This window comes from Malus domestica, chromosome 12, assembly GCF_042453785.1.
Source record: "Malus domestica chromosome 12, GDT2T_hap1".
Classification (NCBI taxonomy): domain Eukaryota; kingdom Viridiplantae; phylum Streptophyta; class Magnoliopsida; order Rosales; family Rosaceae; genus Malus; species Malus domestica.
Genome location: NC_091672.1, coordinates 7,964,416 through 7,991,819, shown reverse-complemented (window position 1 = coordinate 7,991,819; position 27,404 = coordinate 7,964,416). Strand labels below are relative to the sequence as shown.

General features: G+C 39.8%; 1 long non-coding RNA gene, 1 other non-coding gene and 2 pseudogenes across 2 annotated transcripts; 1 reads left to right on the top strand and 3 right to left on the bottom strand.

Moving 5' to 3' along the window:
- Positions 1 to 141: 141 nt before the first annotated feature.
- LOC114820259 (5S ribosomal RNA) lies at positions 142 to 260 on the bottom strand. Its single transcript, XR_003767754.1, has one exon. It is a non-coding gene; the product is annotated as a 5S ribosomal RNA (ribosomal RNA).
- Positions 261 to 664: 404 nt separating this feature from the next.
- LOC114820306 (5S ribosomal RNA) lies at positions 665 to 783 on the bottom strand (annotated as a pseudogene).
- A 652-nt stretch (positions 784 to 1,435) lies between these two features.
- On the top strand, positions 1,436 to 3,152 carry LOC139190099 (uncharacterized). Its single transcript, XR_011574089.1, has 2 exons — positions 1,436 to 1,720; positions 2,318 to 3,152. It is a non-coding gene; the product is annotated as an uncharacterized lncRNA (long non-coding RNA).
- Positions 3,153 to 6,884: 3,732 nt separating this feature from the next.
- LOC103413605 (TMV resistance protein N-like) lies at positions 6,885 to 25,715 on the bottom strand (annotated as a pseudogene).
- Between the last annotated feature and the right edge of the window lie 1,689 nt (positions 25,716 to 27,404).

Here is a 27,404-nt window from a genome sequence, read left to right as displayed (position 1 = left end):
GCACAAGACTCGGTAATAAATGACACGTGCCACAAATAAGCCGCTAAAAATACTCAAAAAAGAATTATGACAAAATAATAAGCAGCTAAAAATACGCAAAAAATAATTATGAAAAGATAAAAAAAATAAAAAAGAGGTGGGGGGATGCAACACGAGAACTTCCCAGGAGGTCACCCATCCTGGTACTACTCTCGCCCAAACTCGCTTAAATTTGGAGTTTTGATGGGATTCAGTGCATGTGAGTTAGTATGATCGCATCCGTTGGTCTATGACTTGTAATTGTATATAACCAGTTCTTTGCCCACGACCCCGTAACCTCTATGCATGTGCAAATCACATTGGCTCTAAACGTTCACACGAAATTCAAAAATATTAATCAAGACGATCTCTCGAAATTTAAAAAATATAATTAATAGTCTTTCTCATCCATTTCTTTCATCTCCCGAGGAATATTAATCAAGATGATCCCTCGAAACTCAAAAAAAAAAAAAAAGAATTAATAGTATTTCTCATTCCTTTTTTTCATCTCTCAAGCACGAGACTCGGTAATAAACACCGCACACCACAAAGAAGCCGCTAAAAATACGCAAAAAAGAACTATAACAAAATAATAAGCCACTAGAAATATGCAAAAAAGAATTATGAAAAAAAAAAAAGAGGTGGGGGGATGCAACACGAGAACTTCTCAGGAAGTCACCCATCCTAGTACTACTCTTGCCCAAAATCGCTTAAATTTGGAGTTTTGATAGGATCCGGTGCATGTGAGTTGGTATGATCGTATCCGTTGGTCTATGACTTGTAATTGTATATAACCATTTCTTTGGCAATGACCTCATAACCTCTATGCATGTGCAAATTACATCGGCTCTAAACGTTCGCACGAAATTCGAAAATATTAATCAAGACGATCCCTCGAAATTTAAAAAATATAATTAATAGTCTTTCTCATCCATTTCTTTCATCTCCCGAGGAAAATTAATCAAGACAATCCCTCGAAACTCAAAAAAATAGAATTAATATTCTTTCTCATTCCTTTCTTTCATCTCCTAAGCACGAGACTCGGTAATAAATGACGTGCATGTGAAATCCCGTCCCTGGAATTTCACTATTCAGTATGTATCTTGTAATTTAAGTTCGTATTTCACGTTTACGTCATTTTTATTACTTAATTTTAATTCCGTAAATTTTGGGAATTAAATTGAATAGTTATCGAGTTTGAATTTTCGTAATCAATCTTTATCTTTTGTTGACTTTTTGAAGTTTTAACTAGTGTTTTTAAATAGATCTCGAACCCAGGAACGCATAGGCGAAACCCGTTTGCGAGTCCAAGTTATAACGGTATAGTTACAGTCGTTTGAAGGTGTGAACTATATTGTGGGAATTATTTAATTCCCACATGTGGGTGAAAGGTTAAGTTAGTTTAAAAAGGGGAAAGTTTCTGGAAAAAAAAAAGGAAGAAGGAGAGGTCTGATTTTGACCCATTTTTGGGTGATTTCAACCCTTTAACCCTCCAACTTGATCCACTCATATCTCCTTCATCCTAGCTCCGTTTTGGGTGATCTTGGTGTCCATGGAAAGCTCTTGACGAGCCCCACATCTTTGTAGTCTTAGATTTTCCAGTTTCTTATCCATTTTTCCAGTTCGAGGCAGCAAAGTTCCGTGGGTTTCCGGCGATTTTGTCATTTTCCAGTGATTCCGACAATCATTTCGTTCGAGTGAGGTATGAAACTTCATATACTCTTCATAATCTTCAAGTTGATATGCTTGGTTCGTGCTTTCATATTCATTTTAGAGTTGGGTGTTTAGAACCCTAGAATTCCGGTTTTCTCCGGTGAATTTGGACGGTTTCCGATTAGAATTTATCGTCGGCCTAGTTGTGAAAAGTGTTTCCCTCGTTGAGCTCTAGCTACCATATAAATTTGAGCTCATTTAGTTAATGTTGAAATTTTGGGGTTTCTAAACCCTCCACCTTGGCTACCACCATGTGTGGCGGTGCGTGGGACTAGGGATGGGCAACGGTTATGGCGGGCGGGTAACTGCGATTATTTACCCATAACCGTTTATGTTCATACCCGAATAACCGTTTACCCGTTGGGTAATTACATAAATGGTTATACCCATAACCATAACCGTTTATAAACGGTTATCCATACCCATAACCGTATACCCATTTACCCATAATCATTTACCCATTTAACCATAACCATAACCATTTACCCGTTTACCCATTTTTTCACCCGTTTATCCTTTTTTACCCTTTTACCCTTTTTTCGCCTGTTTACATTATTTTTTTTAACAATTTGGTTTTGTTGTGAAGGATAAATACTAGCAACTTGGTTTTGTTGTGGATGAATAGGCAACATTCCAAAGGCCATCACCGGCCTCCTTGCAAGTATCCCTAACAGGATCATTGAGGTCGAAGGTGGACAACTACGGTGCCAATGTGATGGTGGCACTGTACGAGAACGGGCTGATTACCGACTGCCCCAAGGGAGAGAACCAAGGACGTGTCCTGTCCAATGACTTCGTCGTCCGACAACTTGAAAAGCTCTGCACTGTCAAAGACATTGCTGCAAAGAAGACCATTTCTGGAACCATAAACTTCTCCTTGTGGGACGGTTACAATCCAGCCAAATGTGGCATGGCCCTCTTTGTTCAGAACCTTTCCCATCAAATTTTTGGTTTGCAGGACTTTCAGCTGCCGGACAATTGATACGGCTATACGTTTCCGCTGGCTGGACGGCTGGCCGGTATTGGAGAGAGGCGCAGAGAGAGAGCGACGGAGAGAGAGAGTGCGGAGAGAGAGAGTGACGAAGTCGAGAGGCGGAGAGAGAGAGTGACGGAGTTGTAACTTATTCTCTAAGGGTTTTTAATTTTTTTTTTAATTTTACATATATTAAATTAAATGGGTAAATGGATAATACCCATAACCGCCCATTTAAATTTCATGGATAAACGGTTATACCCATAATCGTTTATTTGTCTAAACGGTTACCCATAACCATAACCGTCAACTTTAAATGGGCGGGTAACCACGGTTACCCATACCCATGGATATTTTGCCTATCCCTAGTGGTGAATAAGGATAAACGTATTGCTGCAGAGAAATGGAACTCTAAATTATGTCCTGAAATGGAAAACCAATTTAATAAGTTATTGGAGATGGGAAGACATTGACACATATATTAGCCGGTCAAGCGAGTTTATATTTGAAGTACATAGTGATGATTTGGTGATGGTGGACTTGAAAAATTGGTATTGTTCATGTCATCACTGGTAGATTAAAGATTTCTCACATGCAGTTGTAGATTAAAGCAATTTTTGGTAATAAATCATTACGTTTTTACGAAAGATGTGCACCTTGCGTACCAATTGTCGTCGAAAGTGCACCTTATGTACTAGTTGTTGTCGAAAGTGCACCATGTTTTTACTTGGCGCGATGTGCACTTTATATACCAAATGATTTGTATCTTTTAAATTAACATAACGCTAAAAGACCTACCAAATAAGGCACGGTTATGTACCAAATTAACATGAATTATTGTACCAGTTAGTTGGTAGTTTAATACCAAATGATCATTACTCGTCAAAATAACGTAAAAAGACATACCAAATAATTGGTACTTTTCAAACACACACGTTTCATCAGACGGGTACGTTTCAAAAATAAAAATTTTAAATACCAAACGTCTGGTACCTTCTAAATCAATATTATTTCATGAAGCAAATGATCAATATGTATCAACATAACATTAATTAACGTACCAATTAGTTGGGAGTTTAATACCAAAAAATCATTACTTGTCGAAATAACATAAAGACATGCCAAACAATAGGTACGTCTCAAAGGCACAATGTATAACGTTTCATTGGAAGGATACATTTCAAAAATAAAAACTTTACGTACCAAATATTTGGTACGTTCTAAATTCATATTATTTCATGAACTCAATGATCAATATGTGTCAACATAAGGTTCACTAATGTAATAAACTCCTGGTATGTTACAAATTTGTTATGAAAAAAGGGCGTTTAAAACTTACAGTACGTTGAGTTCAGAAAAACAATTCATTCATGATTTATAGTTGATCGTAGGGGTGTTGAGTTCAGAAGTTTATCGTTGTCGACCATCTTAATAGCCTAGGTGAACAATAGTGAATTCTAATTTTAGTTTTCCAAATCGACAAATTAAATGAGGAACTAGTGTACTAATGTAATTCAAATCTTTAAATTTACAAGATTAATATCTTTAAATTCAAATTCTTATTATCTTGAACAATCAGTATTGTTCTTAAATTAAAAATCTGAGACATCATTTAGCAAGAATTTAGGAACCTCTCTTTTGGCGTGAAGAAACTGGATACCCACTACTACAAAAGGGCCTTATTGTATCAGTGGTTGTTGTCGGTTTTATATAATATAGTGGCAAATAAGACATTCCGACACCTACTTAACATGGTGTCGGAATTACTGTCGGTAGTAACCGACATAAACTGTTAATGTTGATTATAACCGACATATATTTTAATATTTTTTAATAGTGGTGTTGCATAAAAAAAAACCGTGTCGCTTTTAGCCGACATAACGTTAGCGTCGGTTAAAAGAAGATTGGTGTCGCTTTTGGCCGACACTAATGATTGTTTTTAATTTATTTTCAAAGTCGGTGTCGGTTGTAGCCGACATCGGTTTTAATTTTTATTAAATATTTTGAAACCTGGGGTCGATTGTAACCAACAAAACATTAGCGTCGGTTAAAGGAAGACTTGTGTCGCTTCTGCCCGACACTAACGATAGTTTTTAAATATTTTCAAAGCCGATGTTGGTTGTATCCGACATAGGTATAAATTTTTTAAAAATATTTTGAAACCCGGTGTCGGTTTTAGGCGACAGATTGGTGGCCTTTATATACCATCCCCGTGTTTTCTTCTTCCTCTCTCGCATCTTTCTTATTTCTTCTTCCAATTTATAAACCCTCCCCCATGTTTTCTTCTTGATCTCTCGCATATTTCTTGTTTGTTCTTCCAACTTCATTAATTCCTTCTTCTCCATAGTAAGTTTTTCTTGCTTCTAGTATTTTTATTTTTTCCTCTTATGTTTAATATGGCTTATTATATTAGCACCCCACAAATTGTTGAATAAACCCCACATACTTAATATACCCCACATTTACTTTTTCAATTAAAAATTATCTTAATACACCCCACTTCTAATACCCTCACACCCCACATTCTTAATATACACCTTATATTTTCTACACACACCCCACATTTCTCAAATCTTATAGCACTCATTTTTTATTTTGCCGAATGATTTCAAACTATCTGAATGTTAGTTTTCTGAATGATTTCAAATTGAATGATTTTAAAAAATGTTTAGGTTCATTTGAACGTTTTTCAATAACAGTAATAATGATTTTAAAGCTTTCGAAACATCGATTTCGTATTCCATTCATCAAAAATTATTTTTCTCAATCAACATGTTTGTAGTTTCATTGCTTAGGGTTTTATTCAACAATGGAGAATGGGAGGGGTTTTGATAGTTGAAATAGATAAATAATACGTTAAAAATGATTTGGAATGTATTTATAAATTTTTTATTATTTTTTAAACCTAATTAAGGTCAAAATTGTCATTACATAGTAGAGTAAATTAGTCATTAATATTAAATTTTAATGTGGGGTGCATTCAACATTTTGTGGGGTGCTAATATAAAAAGTCTTTAATTTTGTAGGGATTTTATTTGAGTTGATTGAGTACATAAAGAATTGATCGACGACGGAATTCTTCCATAATTCAGGTTTGTATCACTAAATTCCTTAATTTTTAAATTGTATAATGCACAAGTTTATTTATTTAAAAATTCTAATTTAAGTATTTAGATAAATTTTTACGGTTTATGTTAAATTAATAAATATTTAGTCAAATTAATTAATTTTGTCACTTGAATTGTTAAGAGAAAATGGAAATAAATAATATTTATAAGCATTTCTGTTAAATTAACAATATTAAATATAACTTAAACTGATAATATTTAGTAATATAAGAATATATTATGTTAAATTAATTTTGTTTTGCACTCTAATTGTTACGAGGATATTCAAAACTTGAATTGAACAAACAATCAAGATTAGATGAGCATAATTTTGATAAGCAACGTCAATACCCTTTTCGTGATGGTAGCATTGGTGGCAGTTCCCCTATCCGACATTGCACGATTTAATGTTGGATTTTTACCAAAAATCCGACAATAATTGGGGTTTCTTATCGGTTTTTACATCGCTAGTGATATCCGCTTTTGTAGTAGTCATCGAAATTTGATTTGTTAAAAGCTATGGTAGGTCATGTAATTTAGGTACATAAAAATGGGTAAATTAAGATACACATGACACCAAAATTGTAAAAGAATGGTTAATAAAATTGTTAAAAAAAACATACGTTTAGTCTAAGAAGCCTAAAAACGAGGGGGCTATATCAAAACATCCCCTTATTTAATTATTTGCATAATTAATTCGTGTTGATTTTTCCGGAATTTTGATTCAGAAGAAGAAAAATATTCAAGGCTTTTGTATTGAGTTTATTTTACGATGCCGGTCCCAAGTCCGGATAATGTAGGAGGGAGGAGGGGTCAGATAGTCAATAGTTGGCTCTTTATTTTTCACGTCTAATCTCTACGATTCCGTATTGAGTTTTGTCAAGCCCTAATGATGGATTAAACATAAGAGGCTGCATTGTTGCATTTTAACATGAAGTAGACAATTAATTAGCTGAGACCAGATAAATAAAAAGGGAAGGCATTGCCAAGGTAGAAAAATTTGCTAAGTAACAAATAAATTGATGGGGTGGAGTTAGCGCATTCGAATTCGGGTGCTTAGGTGATGCAGGGAGGAAAACAAAGAGATGTTTATTGAAATATCAAGCACAACTATGACCCAATGAACATATAGAGAACTAGTCCTTGTTTACATAAACTCATTCAAAATGCATAATTTGTTTCTTCCTTAACAATTCTAGCCTTTCAATAGGCCTAGCAACAAGATAGTTAAACACTAACACAACTTCCTAGTCCACTAGAACATAAGAAATAATAATCACCAAGTCTTAATCCAACCATATAATTAAAAACACAATATTCCAAATACTTGATTACTTGAGATATTAACTAGATTTGAAAACTCAATGGACCATCCTGAATATCAAGATCGGTAATAAATCAATCTCCTTAATGCACTGCATCATAGAGGGAGCATATCTGCTCTAGCGAATGTAGCTACACCCACGTCTGCGGAAGGGGAGAAATTATTAGTGACATTGACAAGCCTTTCTTTATTGGTGATGTTCCTCAATGCTGCTTTGTGAGTTCTACTACATGATCATTCCTGTCTCACCCTTATGAGGGTGTTTGCTTATTTTTCCCTTTCTTATCGTACAATGACGTCATATACTGCAATATGGCCTGAGTAAACTCTTCTTCATCATGCTGGTATAGTAGGCGGAGACCACACTTATGGACACTGAAGGCCTCGTGATCGCTTACGACTGAAGCTTCTAGGGAACTGCATTCATTCAACTGATTTGAAAACCACACTCGTGGTATGTAGGATACCCAAACGAATCCTCCTAGATGCAACCACAGGAATTCTTCTTTGCTTGTGTAGTAGTGATGCAGAGAATTCCCTTTGTCCGATTCAAAATGACAACTAAGGTTGTGAGAAATTGCTGGGATATCCAATTTGTCAATCTCGGAAGTCAGATCCTCCAGGATTGCAAAGTTTGCACATACAACCAATCCGAGCCAATTACTGTCCATGTTTAGATTTTGTGGCAGACTGATTGTTAGCGAGTAGTCATTGCTTTGATGGCCAAACCATTCTAGATCTATGTTTGAAGGGAAACATGAATTGTATTGTATACAAAGAAACGATCGAAGTCCTGTAACGGAAGAGAGACAAGGAGTCAGATATGTAGATATATGTACATGTTTATGTTGTGCTAGGATAGCACCAAACCCGTTGGAACCAGCTCAAGCTAACCCACAGAAAATATATCAAATGGAATGCAAGAACAAAATATAAAAGACACCAAGATTTTAACGAGGTTCCTCAACAGTCAGTATAACTGGAGTACGTCCTCGGAGCAGTAGGAGCTCACCCAATAATCCACTATCAACCAAATGGAAGTTTACAAAGTGTTGGCAAGCTTACAACCCAAACTCCAATACAACCAATAGCTCTCACACACCAAAGAAACTAATAGAGAGAAATATAATGAATAATTTCCTCTCTATACAAAACTCAAAGCTATTACAACAACAACTACCTTAGTGGATGATTACTAACCAAAGAGATAAGCACTTTCTTCTTCTCTTCAAAGAGAGGCTTCGGCACTACCTCTTCTTTCTCTTCTCTGCTGCCGCCTTTATTTTTCTGCTACACTTCTTCAACTGTCCTTCTGTTTCTCTCATTTCTAAAGGCAATAAGTGGGGGACAAAAGCTGAATTTTCTACCTTTGAAAAAGCCAAAGCAAAAGGAAACATAATCATTCCTAATAGACATCATCATTTTCTTTTCACTAAAGACATGATGTTGTCCTCCTTCCTTTTGTTTATACTATTGATTGTTTATTAGCCGAAAGTTGGCCACTAATTCAACAGTTTATATAATTCAGTTTGACTTTGTGCAAGATGTCTTGTCTTTGACGAGTGAGAAAACCTGTCTTCTACTCAATAATCCTACTTTGATCCCATTATTGACAAGCTTGATTGTTTTATGCTATGGAATCATCATTTAGACCTTAGACTTTAGGTTTCTGATCTCGTATTAGTTAATCACTTTGATGTTAGGAGCAAAATGTGATACTAAAAACCCAAAGGATCATTATATACCCTAAATAATCAACCAAATGGGATCAAAGTTGAAGAGAATTAAGTAGAAAAGAGATTTTCTTAATGCATAAGGGGATGTCCTGCACATAGAATTTCTGCAAATAGATTTTCTTAATCCATTATTGTACCTCTTTCTTATTCCAAATGACAATCAGATGGTGGGGAATATCTCGATTCAAATTGTCTAGCTCAGCAGTAGGATTTTCCCCAACGGAGAAGTAAGCACATAGAGCCAATCCTTTCCAATTAGTGTCACTATACAAATTTGGTGGTAGTGGATTTATTACTGAGGAACCATTGCTCTGATCCCCAAACCACTCTAGACTGATGCTTGAAGGGAAACAAGAATTATAGATCGAATAACAGTAAAAAATCTGTAAGGATAGACAAGGTGTGAGATATACATTTAAATATATATGTATATATATATATGTGTGTGTGTGTGTGTGTGTGTGTGTGTGTGTGTGTGAGGGAACCCTACCCATTTCTTATCACTGGGCTGCTCTGATTTCTCAAGGATTTACAATGTCGACGCTTGTAATACTAGATGATCCTACCTCACAGTTCTGGTGTTGTTTTTCTTCCCCTTCATTGGTATCAGACAAGGAAGTCATGCAGTGCATTATGGTCTCCTTGAGCCCTTCTTCATCTTTCAGATATATAAGACGGAGCCCACACCTATGCACACCCAAGCTTCCACAATCGCTTACAATTGAAGCCTCCAGGTGCCCTCCTTCATTCAACTGATTCGAAAACCAACATCGTGGTATATAGGACAACCAAATGAATCCTCCCATACGATTCAACCACTTGAATTCTTGCTTGGGGGTGCAATAGCTATGGGGAGAATCCAGAGAACCTTTATCAGTTTCTAAACGACATGTAAGATTGTGAGAAATATCAAGATCCAAATTTTCATGGTCGGTATTTGAACGGATGAGGACTGAAAAGTAAGCACATAAAGCTAGTCCACTCCAATTGCTGTCTTCATATAGATTTGGTGGTAGAGAGACTTTTACAGAGTGATCTCTGCTTTTACCCTCGAACCAGTCTATAATCTCATTGGGAGGGAAACAAGAATTATTTATCAAGTCACGGTCGAAGTCCTGCAAAACATGAGAGATAGGATAGATGAATATTTATACATATTGTTCGCGTTAGGAATTTCCGTCAGGGATGTTTCCTGGCCGACGAGCACACAGCTCCTCGGGAGGTTGGTGCCGGTTGAGGGCTGCTGTCGGGTTTCTGCTTCACTGTCGGGCTTTGTCGGGCAAGTCTCGTCGGGCAAGACTCTTCGGGCAAGGCTCGTCGGGCAAGGCTGAAAGAGAAGGACAAAGTTAACTTTGAGAGGTGCCTTTGTGGGGCCTTAGGTGTAGGCCTTAAGGCTCACAATCAAGGTTAACTTTTAAGTGCTCAGGCGTGCCACTGCCATCTTCAATATGGCATATGTGAAATGGATGTCGAGTTTTGGTTGTATATGTATATACCCGAGAAACCGTGTTAGTTATAACAGGTGCCTTTGTGGGGCCTTAGGTGCAGGCCTTGAGGCTTCCTATCAATAACTAAACCAGTGCTCGAACACATCATATTTGTTCTCATGAATGCATGAGTCTTATAACTATTATACTTCTGATTACCCGAGTTCGAGAGGTAGAATGAACCCAAATAGGTGCCTTTGTAGGGCCTTAGATGTAGGCCTTGAGGCTTCCCATTAGAGTTCGTTCTTATACTCAAACGTTCTAGACCGCAGAACGGAATGAATCCAAATAGGTGCCTTCGTGGGGCCTTAGGTGTAGGCCTTGAGGCTTCCTATCAGAATCCTTCCCATGTTTAAGCGTTCTATGATAATCATAATGTAATAGAAATAAGACTAAGAGGTAGGTCGATTACTTGCGCCCCAAGTAACTTCGGACTTCTCGTTTATCAAGGATTGTCGTGGATGGGTTAAGTCCACATAAGGTTCTTTTTTATGCCTTGAGGCCAAGGACTTTTAACTAATCAAATTTACATGCCCGAGGGCTTAGGACTTGGATCTGGTTTGAACACTAAAGATATATTCAAATCGGATCCAAGTACTGAGAAAGCCTTTTAATAGTCATCTTGCTAGAAATAACTTGAATATAACTGGAAGTATACAACATATTGCTAGGCTAATGAATGAAAAGACAAAAACAAAGAAGGTCGAGCAAGGTTTAACCTTGTCGGGCAAGCCTGGTCGTCTTGCAGGTTCCTATCTTTGTAGTTTATCAAGGGTAAGGGTTTGAAAGCTTTAGAGAGGGAGAGAGATTTACAAAAGATGAATCGATACTACAGCAAGGTTGAACAAGGTAGCAGAGCTATTACAAGGGTTTGAGTGAAAGTTTATCCCGCGAGGGATGAAGGCTTATCCCGAGAGGGATGAAGGCTTGGGCTGACTACAGCTTCATTTTGAAGGCAAATCTGGCTTTGAGCAGAGTTTGTGCTTGCATTTGTTTGTTTGATTGAGTGTCCTCGTTCCTGGTTTCTCTTTCTTCTTATATAGACAACTCGGTTTGTTCTCCTGTAGCAGCAACCTTGCCCAAATGCGGTTTGAAGGGTAATGACTCATCAGCTATTTTACATGTACTGCCATCATAAAGTACTTTATGGGCTGTGTAGCTGGTGAGTCTATACCACTTGCCATTTGGGTAGTTAAGCAAGTGGTCTTCATAAGCTGCACCAAGTCAGAAAAGGCCCTTTCTGCTTTTCTGGATTTCGACTGGGTTTCGGCTGACTTTCCCTTTGGGCCTCCTTTTGGGCTAGCTCCTTACTTGAGCCCAAAGTTCAAGTTTTGATCCAAATAGTGCCCCCTTCAATCAATATTAAGATTGGAATCCCAGACGCCATCATTGATTGAATATCCGCATGCGTGTATATCATTCTTTTGGAACTTTGTGTTTTCTAGACAGGATGAAGGCAACCCTGTGCCCCTTGCTCTCCTCACGACCTTTGAACTATCATCTGGGGGCTCTATAAATTCTGGCTCGGAATTTCTTCTGTCAAGCCATCAAATCCTCTTCAGCCTTCTCTTCCATCTTCCTCGAGCGTTCAGAAACTAAGAAATGGGTTCCTCAAGCTTTGAGTAGGGTTTCCTAAAACTCCCTTTTCGTGAGAAAAAGGGCTTTCATCAAAGGATTGCTATCTCCAACACCCTTGGTCGAACACCCCGCTATCTCCAACACCCTTGGTCAGGCGGTTTCCTCTCGAAGGCTTGTCTTCCTGCTTGTTGCGGTGATAAGTCGGGCTTCACCATCACTTATGGTGATGGTCCTGTCTGAGGATCCTCTACCAGGCTCATGTTGGCCGCACAACCCGATCATCACCTGATCGGGTTCTATCCATGAAAACATCGGAAAATCAGCTGAAGATACCATTGCATCTAGAAGGAGAATTGATTGTAATACGTCGGCTTTGAATCTTTTGTAAATTTCATCAATTTGTCAAAATGAAATATACATTATCTCAGCAACTCTTGTCTTTCCATCTTCTTGAATGATTGATAAATATACACTGCACATTGATATCCCGAAGCTTGCTTTACCTTGCATCCTCTTCAATATAACAATCTCTAACATCCCACAACGTAGGACAATATTTCTTTAAGAATTTAACATTAATGGGATGTTTATGCATGTTTCCCTCAAGGTCTGCCAAGTAGTATCCCCCTCTATCCAAAACGCGACTAATAATGAAAGGACCTTCCCATGTCGGGCTCCATTTTCCAAAGCCCCTGAGCTGAGCTCCTAGATGGAGGACTGTCTTCCATACTAAATCCCCTTCCTCGAAAGACTTCATCTTCACCTTTTTGTTATAAGCTCAGGCAACGGCTCGCTTTCCTTCTTGAATCTGGTTCAAAGCTTCAATTCGGGTTACATCCAAGTCTTCAATTCCTTGACACATGGCTTCGATGTACTCTTCATTATGCAACCCAAATTGATTTTGAATTCTTACAGAACTTACATTGATTTCCACGGGGAGCACTGCATCTTGCCCGAAAGTCAAAGCATAAGGAGTTGTCCCTGTTCCTGCCTTCTTGGAAGTTCTGTATGCCCACAAAGTGTTCCCCAGATTTTCATGCCACTTTTCTGGACTATCAATCACCATTCTCTTGATAATGTTGACCAGGATCTTATTGCTGGCTTCTGCCTGGCCATTTGATTGAGGGTAGTACGGACTGGACTGGATCATCTTTGTTTTGTACTTACTTGCAAACTCCTCAACTTCTTTTGAAATAAAAGATGGCCCACGATCCGTCACTATAGTTTCGAGCACCCCATATCTGTGCAGAATCTTGGTCTCGATAAAATTCTTGACTGTGGCTGAAGTTATGGATTTTACTGCTGATGCTTCCACCCACTTGGTGAAATAATCCGTTGATACAATTATGAAGGTATGCCCTTTACTAAAAGCTAGATAGATTTGCCCGATGAAGTCCATCGCCCATCCTCTGAAGGGCCAAGGTTTGACCACTGGATTTAAAGGTACCGAGGGCACATGCTGGAAAGGTCCGTGCCTTTGACATTCTTCACAACCTCGGGCATAAGACTTGCAATCTTTTTCCATGTCGGGCCATAAATAACCATACCTTCTAAGCAACCATCTCATCTTCGTTCCAGCCTGATGTGCTCCACATACTCCTTCATGTACTTCGGCCATTACCCTCATGGATTCTTCTTGGCCCAAGCATTTCAACACTAACCCATCTGGAGTTTTTTTTAGCAAGTTCTTCGCCCATAAGACATACTTGGTTGCTTGCTGTCTATCCTTCTTGCTTGTAGGCGAAGGCGAAAAGGGATCCTTCAAATGATGGATGATAGGTGACCTTCAATCTTCTATCTCGGCTTCTAGCACCATTATATCTAGATTGAATCCCCTTTCTAAAATGGAAGGAAGGTTTCTTCTTTGGATCTCGACATCTACCCCATATTTTCTCTCCTGTATTGGCACTCCTAAGGCTAGTTGTGCCATCTCGTTGGCCGCTAAGTTGGATCCCCTGGGAACATGATTGACAGATATCTCAGAATCCCAGAAACTCAACAATTGCGTAGCTGCCAAGTAATACCCCGCCATGGTAATATGTCTGCACTTGAACTCCCAATTTAACTAGTTTATTACCAAATCTGAATCCTCAAAGACCTCTACCTCTACTGCCCCCAGATCCATCAAGATTTCCAGACCAATTATTAAGGCCTCATACTCTGCCCGATTATTAGTATTTCCTTGGTAGTCCAGGAGAAATGAATAATAATGATAAACTCCCTGAGGGCTTACAATTACAATCCCCGCTCCTGAAGCCTTATGAGTGTGAGATCCATTGAAATACAACTTCCAATAAGTGATCCAGAGACCAGCTACTCTTCTTATCTCTTGCTAGACCCAGTCTTTTTTGCCCGAAATATCTTTTCTTGGCGGGATCCAAATGCTAGTAACCTCCAGGCTTCCTGGGATATTGATTACCTCACTTTGAGATTCTTGGTGCTCGGCCAGGAAGTCAGCAATTGCTTGGCCTTTGACTGCCCTTTGGGGTACGTACTGAAAACTGAATTCTGATAATGCTAGAATCCATTTCCCAATCCTTCATGTGAGCATTGGCTTTGACAACATGTATTTTATCACATCTGTCTTGGCGATGATGTACACGTGACAAGGTAACATATAATGCCTTAATTTACTGGCAGTGAAATATAAAGCCAAGCATAATCTCTCTACCGGGGAATACCTTGTCTCTACCTCGGTCAGAATTCTACTGAGGTAGTACACTGCCTGCTCTTTCCCATCTTCATTATTTTGGGCTAGCAAACTCCCGATTGACTTTTCTGAGGCAGAAATATACAGCTTCAAGGGTTTTCCCCTTTGAGGTGGCACCAACACTGGTGGAGAAGTCAAATAGGCCTTGATGCTGTCAAAGTCCTGTTGGTGCGATGATCCCCATTCGAAGTTCTCTTTATCTTTCAATCTTAGTAAAGGAGTCAGCAGCTGGATCTTGCCTGCTAAATTAGCAATGAATCTTCTTAAGAAGTTAATTTTGCCCAGTAGCCTCTGGAGTTTCACCTTGTTGGTGGGTGAAGGTGACTCCATTATTGCCCGAGATTTGTTCTTGTCCACTTCTACACCTCTTTGATGCACCAGAAATCCCAAGAAGTTGCCCGCTCTTACTCCAAACGCGCACTTCTTTGGATTCATCTTTAATTTGTGGATCCTCATCCTTGCTAATGTTTGTCTGAGATCTTCCAGATGCTGTTCTTCTGTCTTGGACTTCACCACTATGTCATCGATGTATACCTCCATGCTCTGGCCAATAAGATCGTGAAAGATGGCATTCATTGCCCTCTGGTAAGTTGCACCAGCGTTCTTGAGCCCGAATGGCATGACCAGATATTCATATGCCCCCACATGACCGGGACACCTAAAAGCTGTTTTGTGTATATCTTCTGGAGCCATCTTTATCTGATTATACCCGGCATTCCCATCCATAAAAGATAGGACTTTATGTTTTGCTACTGCATCTATGGATAAATCAGCCATGGGCATGGGATATTCATCTTTTGGTGTAGCGCCATTAATATTTCTGTAATCCACACAACATCATACTGCTTTTGTTATAACTTTTAAAACGGGTACAATGTTGGCCAACCACTCCACATATTTGGCTGGTCTGATAAAGCCAGCTTTTACTAGCCTTTCAATCTCTTCTTTGACCTTTTCTTCTATCTCCTTTGACATCATTCGTGGTGCTTGCTTAACAGGTTTGTATCCCTCCTTGATGGGCATTCTATGTTCCACCAAGGCTGAATCTAAACCTAGCATCTCAGTATAATGCCAAGCAAAACAGTCTTTGAACTCTTGCAAAAGGTAGATAATCTTCGCCCGATCATCGACCCCCAATAAACCACTAATTTGTATTGGTCTTGGATCCTCCTCTGTTCCTAGATCAATAATTTCCAGAGGATCCTGGACTTCTGGTGGTGGCTTATCAGGTTCTGCACATAAAAATTCGACCAACTCCGGGCTCTCGGGCAAGTCATCTGGCCCATCTAGGTCATAAATGCACTCGGCCATTTGAATGGCCCTTTCCAATTCTTCTCTGCAAGATTCCTCCTTGCTTTCATGCTAGCTGGTTGAAGTTCCCACCTGCCATTCCTGCTCTTCCTTGTCCAAGAGCTCCCTTTCTTGTTTTCTTCCCTTCCCATATACCAACAGTCTTTTAATCAGGGATCTGACTGCCGTTACCTGATCTTTCTTCTTTTGTTTAGTCATTGATGGTGTAGGGGATTTGGGAGGATCCAAGGTTTATCCCACTCCTCTCTAGTAATGAGCATTCCTTGTTCCAAAAGCTTTTGGGCCGTCATCTTGGTAGGGCGGCCGTTCTCGTCAGCTCCTGAACACTTCAAGATTCCTACGTTGGGGTTGTAGAAACTTGCTTCCGCAACATTGGCTGTGGGGAGAAATGGCCGTGATTCGGCCTCTACCATTTCCCAAAAGCCTGGTCCTTATGTGCCCGCTTCATGGTAAACAGCCACTTGTTGATGAAGAGTGGAGGGTATAGCCAGACTTTGGTGGATCCAATCTCTTCCGAGTAAGGCCCCATAAGTGGAAGTGCAGTCCACCACAAAGAATGCCAGCATGATCTATTTAGATCCCAAATCCACTTCTAAAGGCAATATCCCATGAGTTTTGGTGATAACGCTTGAGAAGCTAGAGACCGTGAGGTCTGTGGGAATAAGATCATTTGTGCCTCTTCCCATTTTCCTCATTTGCTTGGCTGGTAACACATTAACAGCTGCTCCTCCATCAATTAGAATTCTTTTAAAGGGCACACCTTCCAAATGAGCAGCAACATATATGGGCTTCAAATGATTGGCCAACGAGCTGTTCGGGCGGCTAAACACCATTTTGTCTGTATAAATCCTGAAAGGACTATCTTTGGACGCTTCAGTGGATTCAGCCTTGCCCGACTCTTCTTCTTCGACTACCTCCACATTGACATGTGTCATCATTGGCTCAGTTGTCAAGTAATCATCCTCCATAGTAGCGGGCTGATCAGGTCTGGCACCAAACATGGCGGATAATACATACGCCATGTTGATATGAAAATTACTAGGCTCGGGCAGATCTTCTTTATTGCCCCCAATCTGGTCCATAAATTCGTCCAACCAGGCCATTGCATCAGCTGGAAGTAGTGGTTCTGGTGCCCCCTCCTGTTGATTCATGCCCGCATACAGCGTTTGCTTTGGAACTTCACCAAAAAGATCCACCAAGGGCAGAGAAGGTGGTCTCCTTTCAGATGAAACAGCTCCAACGCAAATAGGTTCTGGCTTCCACCCGGGGTTTGGCACCATGACCAGATCTTCTTGAGCTCTCATCAAGATCTGATACTTCCCAGGGTGCTGGCTCTGCGGCACGTGATTCCCCTCGCCTTCATTCTTGCTATTGGCTTTTTCCACATCTCTCTTACTTCTCCAGCGGAGCTGACTATTTCCCCCATATGATGTTTTCTCCAATTTTTTATTTTTGGAGGCTTCGGATTTTGCGGGCGTCTTCAGGGAATTCATGTAGGCTTTGTGCTGCCTTTGAACCCTCCTGACCATGGAGGCTCCCATTTGTTTGGTAAGCTGTCCGTTCTTTCCAACTACGTACCATTTTCGCCCGAGGTGGGCAGGTTTTTCTTTTCTGATAGGATTTGTTATCCCATCCATCCTCTTGATTTCCCTTCCCATCTGGCCATATTGAGGATGATCTGTACCCCTCCGTATCTTAGCCTCTATATCTTCTGCCTCTTCAGAAGACTCATGGTTTCGAAATACTTCTGACAAAGCTTTGGGTTGGGAATCACCTCCTAATCGTTGAAAAACGCTTCGGGAAGTGTCTTTTTTCGTAGCCTGCTTGATCTTTTCGTGGGCTTTCCTCCTTTCATCTTCTTCCTTCCTCCTGATCAGTTCATGATCAATGAGGATTCCAGCCGGAGGAATTTCAAGCTCACACTCGCATTGGCACTTACTACACATAACCATCCCCTTGATTATGGCTGCTTTTGGATATTCGGGCGATTTAATCACCCCTCCAGTAGGTTTTTTAGCCAATCTTTCTTCCTCTGGTTCCCTTGTGATTCTTTCTTTTCCCTTCCCAACCCATGCCATATTAATCATATTTACAGGGGCTTCTGAAAAGGGAACTGTAGGTTGGTCTACCACCAACTATTCTGGAGGGCTGGTTTTAAGTCTCTTTCCCTCGGGAGGAACCAGGTCTGTTTCTTTTCTGGAGCCTGTGGAAGCTTTCTCCAATCTTTGCAACATTTGTAGCAACGTGGTTTGCAAATCTTCTGGCATTTTGACATATATCTTCTGATCAAATGAGATCCCACCGGGCGTGCCAAAACTATGTTCGCGTCAGGAATTTCCGTCGGGGATGTTTCCTGGCCGACGAGCACACAGCCCCCCGGGAGGTTGGCGCCGGTTGAGGGCTGCTGTCAGGCTTCTGCTTCACTGTCGAGCTTTGTCGGGCAAGTCTCGTCGGGCAAAACTCTTCGGGCAAGGCTCGTCGGGCAAGCTGAAAGAGAAGGACAGAGTTAACTTTGAGATGTGCATTTGTGGGGCCTTAGGTGTAGGCCTTAAGGCTCACAATCAAGGTTAACTTTTAAGTGCTCAGGCGTGCCACTGCCATCTTCAGTATGGCAGATGTGAAATGGATGTCGAGTTTTGGTTGTATATGTATATACCCGAGAAACCATGTTAGTTATAACAGGTGCCTTTGTGGGACCTTAGGTGCAGGCCTTGAGGCTTCCTATCAATAACTAAATCAGTGCTCGAACACATCATATTTGTTCTCATGAATGCATGAGTCTTATAACTATTATACTTCTGATTACCCAAGTTCGAGAGGTAGAATGAACCCAAATAGGTGCCTTTGTAGGGCCTTAGATGTAGGCCTTGAGGCTTCCCATTAGAGTTCGTTCTTATACTCAAACGTTCTAGACCGCAGAACGGAATGAATCCAAATAGGTGCCTTCGTGAGGCCTTAGGTGTAGGCCTTGAGGCTTCCTATCAGAATCCTTCCCATGCTTAAGCGTTCTATGATAATCATAATGTAATAGAAATAAGACTAAGAGGTAGGTCAATTACTTGCGCCCCAAGTAACTTCGGACTTTTCGTTTATCAAGGATTGTCGTGGATGGGTTAAGTCCACATAAGGTTCTTTTTTATGCCTTGAGGCCAAGGACTTTTAACTAATCAGATTTACATGCCCGAGGGTTTAGGACTTGGATTTGGTTTGAACACTGAAGATATATTCAAATTGGATCCAAGTACTGAGCAAGCCTTTTAATAGTCATCTTGCTAGAAATAACTTGAATATAACTGGAAGTATACAACATATTGCTAGGCTAATGAATGAAAAGACAAAAACAAAGAAGGTCGGGCAAGCCTGGTCGTCTTGCAGGTTCCTATCTTTGTAGTTTATCAAGGGTAAGGGTTTGAAAGCTTCAGAGAGGGAGAGAGATTTACAAAAGATGAATCAATACTACAGCAAGGTTGAACAAGGTAGCAGAGCTATTACAAGGGTTTGAGTGAAGGTTTATCCCGCCAGGGATGAAGGCTTGTCCCGAGAGGGATGAAGGCTTGGGCTGACTACAGCTTCGTTTTGAAGGCAAATCTGGCTTTGAGCAGAGTTTGTTCTTGCATTTGTTTGTTTGATTGAGTGTCCTCGTTCCTCGTTTCTCTTTCTTCTTATATAGACAACTCGGTTTGTTCTCCTGTAGCAGCAACCTTGCTCGAATGCGGTTTGAAGGGTAATGACTCATCAACTATTTTACATGTACTGCCATCATAAAGTATTTTATGGGCTGTGTAGCTGGTCAGTTTATACCACTTGACCTTTGGGTAGGTAAGCAAGTGGTCTTCATGAGCTGCACCAAGTCAGAAAATGCCCTTTCTGCTTTTCTGGATTTCGACTGGGCTTCGGCTGACTTTCCCTTTGGGCCTCCTTTTGGGCCAGCTCCTAACTTGAGCCCAAAGTTCAAGTTTTGATCCAAACACATATATATCGGTAGATATATATATACACACTCACACACACAGAGACAGAGACAGAAAGAGCGCAAAAACTCAAACTATAATTTTACCAGGAGCCGACTCTGATCCAAGCTTATATTGTAGACATGATCATAAGAACGAGCAATCTCCTGCTGTAGAAACTCGTAATCAATTCCTAAAGAAAGGGCAATCTCCCGTCGTAGAAAGTCCCAATTACTTCCTCTTGCTTCATCCTGACAAGCTGATGTTCTTTTTCTTTCGTGTTGAGATTCCTCTGCAGAATAAGTTTCTCTGCGAAAATCAAATGGCATGAAACGAGGACAAACTTCGCTCACTGAGCTGTGCTCCGTGGATTTGGCTGCTTCAAGAAAATTCATTAACAAACTTGTAAATCCCAAACTAGTTCCATTATATTTCTTGGTATCTGTAAAATCACCAGTTCCGTAGTAAACAGGGCGACCCGTTGTGGTGGTGCAATGGGTTATTGTTTGGATTAACCCTTTCAAGTCTTGGTCGTATACGTATCCCGCACATTTCAACCTTCACACCTGGAGTTCTACATCCAAATAAAGCTTGAATGAAATGACACCGATTCAAGCGTTCCGGAAAACGTACTCGTGGTATATGAACAATAAGGAGTCGATGTGACCCCACATTGTTATCCAACGGGGACCATAACATTAGTCGATGCATCAGTGCTTCCACACCCACAGCTTCATTAGGTGTATACAAATGACACTCATAGTAAATGCGGCCAAATTGAACACCTTGAGGCAGACTGCAAACAACATATAGAGAAAGTCCCGCCCATTTCTCATCATTATGCAGATACGGAGGTAGAGTTAAGTTGACCGTGCATGCAGACGTAGTTCTCTGTTCACTGAACCATTGTAATTTTTCTCGTCGGGAAAAAATAAAACCATAATCGTAGATATTTGGAAGGCCCCTCCGCAATCCCTACATGTATTCACACTCATGATATCAGTAATCAAGTTGTCATTTTTGTTGTGTGCGTATGAGAGAGAGAGAGAGAGAGAGAGAGTACCTCAAATAGTTTTTCAAGCAATGACACTACGTTTCTTCTCAATTGACCTACAATGGGAGTTGAACTAGTAGTTTCTTCTTTTTGTATTTCTTGTTGAATTTGAACCCCACTTGTCGACGGAACACTTCTCATACCATCTTCGTTTTCGTCTTCTTCTTCAGGCTGATGGCCGTTATAGAAATTTTTATTGTGCTTAATCATTTTACTGACAAATGTGGTCACGTGTTCCGAGTTTATTTGACTCGCCCGCCCCACACTCTTTCACTTTTACTTCTGGGCTATCAGGTGTAATCAAAGCTCGGATGAAGCGTTTATTTGAACATTCTTCAAGGCCAGTTCGTGGTATATACAACCAATGTATAAATGGTCCAGTGAAATCAAGATCACCGTAATTAAGCACTTGCGGACGTTCATGAGGATCTTCAGTTGTATAATGATCAATGCGGAAATTGCGAGTGAGGTTTGATTGCGATTTCTCATCAAATTCTGGCTCATCTTCCAAATTATCATGCTTCGGTGCAGCTACACAGACAAAACATAGAGCAAGTCCCATCCATTTACTTATACCATCAACATCACGAGGCAGTGGGATTGTTACAGTGGATTCAGTACTCTGACGGCTCAACCATGCTGGAATTTTATTTGATCGATAAGAATATTCTAACATAGTACTGCGATGAATTGCATCCTGTAAAATAGAAGCGAGATAAGTTAAAAATAAAAAATAAAAATAAAAACAGCTAATTAGAAAGGTGGATGGAGAGAGAGAGAGAGAGAGAGAGAGAGAGAGAGGACCTCAAAGTATGTTTGATAGGACTCCCTCAAAAGATATTTAGGCGGTAGCCAATATGCCTGACCTTTGGTTTTATCACTTCGGCGATCTATAAAACTAAATCCAGCAGCAGGTGAATTCCATACCATTATTTTATCTGAATGTGCTCCCTCCAACAAGGGACAATTATGTGCCCTTACCCATCTTATACTAAATGGAAGTCTTGGCCAGGACCGAAGCTTGCTACAATCATCCAATACAAGTTCTCCAAGTTGAGAAAGTTGAGAGATGCTTTCAGGTACTTCACTTATAGCAGTCCCGCCAGCATAAAGCTCCTGTAAACATTCTAAACTCCCCAAGTTCTCCGGCAACTCGTCAAGATTCGAACACCCTGAGAGGTTGAGAATTTGAAGTAATGTCAAACTAGTACAAATGGTTGCTGGCAAACTGCAAAGGTTTTTGCAATATCTGAGATAAAGCTTGCTAAGCCTGGTCAGATCCTTGATTGATGCTGGTAGCTGTTTTATAGCTGTCCCGCTTGCATCAAGCTCCTGTAAACATTTTAAACAACCAAGGTTTTCTGGCAACTCTCTAAGATTCGCACACCCTGAGATGGTCAAAGTTTGAAGGGATGTCAAACTAGTACAAATGATGTCAGGCAGACACAAAAGGTTTTTGCAGTCTTTGAGATTGAGCACAGTAAGTCCGGTCAGATGCTTGATTGACGTCGGTAGCACTTCTATAGCTGTCCCATCTAAATGCAGTTCCCTTAATTGTTTCATGTCTTCTCCAATCTCTGGAAGCTTTTCAAGTCTGGAACATCCCGAAAGAATGAAAGTCATAAGAGATCTCAAGTTGATTAATCGGGAACCTCAGACAAGCATGTGCAACCTTTAAGGATTAGCTGCTCAAGGTTTGGGACTTTGCCGAAGTCGGGGGTCTCGATCAACATTTCACAATTAGTAAGGTTGAGTATTACCAACTTTTCCAAAGGCTGTAAAGAAAAAGGGAGGAAAATGTATATGTTTGAGTATAAGTAGCATTCTCCGAAAGCCTCAAATTTGTCAAATAAATTCAGCAATAAGAAATGCATGGAGTATATAAACATTATTACCTTCTCAAATTCCTCCCATAATTTCTCTATTTTGCTTCGAGGCAAGTGCAGTTCAACAAGGTTTTCCGGTTCAAAACTTGAAGGCATCAATTTTAAAGGATATGCGTGCCATTCCAAGAACCTTAACTCATCTGAAAGAGACTCCAGGCATCCAGAAAATATCACATTGTGAATTTTCAACAGTTTTAGATCGTCCATGTTTAAGAATGTGTCTTTCTTCAAGTGTACTTTCTCTTGCTTAGGCGAGCTTAAGAAAATGCCTTTAACAGCATCTGTCCCCTAATAGCCATTGGAAAAAAAAGACAACATTGAAAATCCAATTAAAAAAAATCAAATTCAAATGAAGTATGTATCTTACCTCTAAAATTATAACTAGACAACTTTTTAATCGAGATAAAAACATGAGCATTTCATTAAACTTCTCACCTTATATTTCTTTATTACATGAGGGGCATCTGTGCAAAGCCACAATCTGCTGCATTTTCCCTTCTCTTTATTTTCTCCACGAACAATTTCTCTGCCCATTTTTTGTAGTAAATCATGCATCCACAATTTTCCTCCTATGATGCTTACCAAATTTTTCTCGCGGAGAATCTTTATATTGATACCTGGATGGTAGCCACAACTTTCAAATATCTTTTTTACCCGATAAACATCCTCCCCATTGAAGAAACATGCAACGTCCAAAAACATTTTCTTCTGTTCTGAATGCGTTAATCCATAATAACTTACTTTAAGATTACCAATAATTCTCTCCAAGCCAGAACAATTATGATCTTTCAAAGAAGCCAACGTACTGGACCATTCTTCCACACTTCTTTCCAGGAGGGAGGAACCCAACACTTCAAGAGCCAAAGGAAGACCATCACATTTATCTACAAATTCATAAGACAATTTCTCATAGCCATTTATAGGACAATCCTCGTTGAAGGCTTTCCGGCAGAAGAGAAGAAGAGCTTCCTTGTCAGTAAGTTTCTCAACCATGTATATTCTTGGCTTATACTTGATCAACAACCATTCATCTGTTGTGGTTACAATGATTCTGCTACCCTTACCAAACCGGTTATAAAAATCTTTGCCATCCTTTCCAGCTACAGCTTCTATTTGTTCTAATTCATCCACGTTGTCGAGAATTATCAGAACCTGTTTGCTGCACAATCCCTTACTTATCACTTCGTTGACATTCATCGTAGTTACTTTTCTATCCAACAAGTGAGCACATAGTTGTTCTTGGATGTGAAATAAACTTTGTTTTTTAGATATCTCTCGAACCTTAGAAATGAAACTGAAAGCTTCAAAATGATTGCGAATTCTTTGAGAAAGAGCTTTTGCAATGGTACTCTTACCAACCCCTACCATCCCACAAATCCCAATCATACAAACTTCTTCCGACCCTATAGACGAACGCATGTTGGATTCGATTTTATCTACTTGAACCGTACCAACGAAGTCCTTTAGATCATCAGAGAACGTGTGATTTGTGTTATGCAATTCACGGAAAATACGTTCAACTATCTTTCCAATCAGTTCTGTCTCGTATCTGCCAAACAGTTGAAGCATAATGTTAAGTATTTGCCGAACAGTGAAACATGGGTTACAGCCATTTAGTTTCTCAAGATACAGTTTTTGGGCATTAAATAATTTACAATCACTTGGCATGTACTCAAATACAAGAAAAGCATGGGTTGATGATCTATTTGTTTATCTGTAGGTTTTGGTTTTTAGGTTTCATAGTTGAGTTGAATGTGAATATATCGTTGAATCATAAATAAAGTGCCTTTTCTTTCTTGGTGAATTAAGATGCCCTTTCTAAACAAGGAAAGAGAGAAAAATAAATATATAAAAAATACCTAGAAAGAATTGGGAAGGATAGTTCTATGTCTTCAAGTTTTAAATGTTTCCGATATGAACCACATTAAATCTCATATACCAATTTTAAGGAAATGAAGCATGACATATAAGTTGTTTGGCCTTAAAGATTCTTGACCAAATGTAACTTCTATTGATTCAAATTAAGGACCATTTTATTTGGACTAAGATGCAACCCATTTGGTTTAGTTTAAAAGTGGCACATTGCTGTGTACTCAAAGATGATGGTTATATGTTTACTTCTTGCTAAAATGTTTTGAATTTCATTAACTTCTATATAAGATGGTTTTTGTTGTGTTTTATATTCTAAGCTCAAATATGAAATTCCTGCAGCATAGAATTTTGAGCACAAGAAGGGAAATTACGGTTGCTCAAGGTACACATTAGTTAAACGAACATTAAGAAAAACATATATTGAAATGAGAAATTTTCAACCTAAACAAATGAAATACATAATAGAAGCACCACATACCTATAATGGCTTGGATCAAATCCTGAAAGGTCGGCTATTGTAGTCAGTGAACTCTTCCACCTTGTCACCTTCTCTGTTTCTCCTTCGAAATCTTTTTCATGTTTAGCGAACGCCTCTTCAAAACAAACTCCGGTCTGTTTTCTGACTTCCGGCGGTGTCACGTCATAGAATACCGGCAGAATCAGTCTAGACTCATCGTTTGCCGCAAGTTCAACCATATTTGCAAGTTCATCCAGGCACCATGTGGAGGTTGCGTAGTTTCTCGAAAGAACGACGACGAAAATTTGCGATTCTGCGATTGCTCTGGCGAGTTCCTTTGATATGGGTTTTCCGCTCTCCAGCTTTTCTTCATCCCTGAAAGTGTGGATTCCGTCTCGAACTAGAGCCTTGTACAAATGGTCAGTGAAAGTTTTCCGAGTGTCCAAACCTCTAAAACTCACGAAAACCTCGTATTTCAGTGGAGGGGTCGGAAAATGAGGCAAAGGTGACGACGTTTGGGTGGCCATGGGATCAGCCATTGGAGACTAATCACCAGCAACCAAACTGGTAATTAATGGAAGTTTTGGCAAGTGGTTACTTCAAAGTGTTTGAAGAATCAGCTAGGTTGGTATAGCTGCAAAGAATCAAAGTAAACGGACTCAGTGCCGCAATATAAAGACATCAACTTCTATGCCACAAGAGATTTTTCAATATGACCGGAACACAGTTGGTACATCATATGACACAATACAATTGGTGTTATTTGTGTTAAAGAATTAACAACTTCAAAAATAAAAATTGCGTCCACTTCTATAATGACACATAATGTATCATCCATGTTCCAAAAATAATAAAAAATTTCTCTTATGCCACGAGTAGTTATGAATAAGTTGTACCATAGCATTAATAATACAATGTTACGTGCATAAAATTTTACTTGACATTATATTATTAGTACAAAATATCACAATAGTAGTGTGACAGCCCGTCCCTGATTTTAAGAGTTTCTAAAGTTTTAATAAAGGATTTTACAAAAAAATGCCCTTTGAGGCACGCGCATTGTTCGAGGTTAATCGTTGTGTCGTGTCATCTAAGATTTGTTTTCTTGGCATATCCTCGTAGTACTCGTCGCTACGGACTCGTGGGCGCAAACGGTTCATGATTTGGAGTTATATCGAAGAAGATATTAACGTTTAAAGTTTGGGACATTTTAGTAATTCAATTATTTGTGGTAGAATTTCAGTTTTAAGAAGGGGAATTAAAGGTTGGGCACTGCCCAGTTAGAGAGGGGAGAGAGGTGGACTGCCCTATCAGAAATAAAAGAAAGAAGAAGGGGGATTGGCTGCCCAACCAAGGAAGGAGGAGATGGACCAATCGGAACAGTGAGAGAAGGGAAGGACCAATCCGAATCAGGGAAAGGAGGAAAGAAGGGAGAAGGAAAAGGAGGGGATCGGCCGGACCCATTTTGACCCGCCCGCGACCCGTCGGGTTTTCTACACATTTCCGTCGAAATTCCACCATTTTTCCAGCGAATTGCTTCAAGAAATCACTTGGAAACTTCTCCATGACCTCTCCTCTATCCATTCCATCTCAAATTTGGAGACATTTGGCCTTGAAAATGGAGAAAACCGCAAGAAGGGGTGCGGCGACTTTGGCTTCGAATCACCCAATCCCGAGGCAATTTCTTTCAATTGCCACCACCCATAGCTTCCTCTTGAGGCCTAGAACAAAGCCCAAGCATTTATTGGGACGTCGGAGTTGATTTGAAGACGAATTGGAACTCACCCAATTCTAGGGTTCCGCACGGATTTTGGTGAAATTGAAGTGTTTCCAGGCCAAATTGTCCTTCGCCTCAGGTATAAAGTTTGCTCTACTCGTTGAGATCTTAAATTCTGTATTTTTTGAGAATTTTTTGAAATAGTTGGATTTTCCGGCGGCGCATGGCCAGTGGCCCACCAATGTCATTCTTAGCATGTGTTTAATGCTCTAGGTTCAGTTTTGATAATTGATGGACGTAAATTGAGTAATTGAACCTAAGTTCGTTACGATTCGTGGTTAGGTGAAAATGTGAATTTACGATCCGACCGTTGGATCGTCACCAAACTTTGATACGTCGTAGTACGTAATATTTGAGGATTATAGGAACTTACGGATCGGGAATTTACGGATCTTCTGGAATTTGAGTTGTAAGTTCATAAAATAGAATGTTAACCGTCACTTGGTTTTGG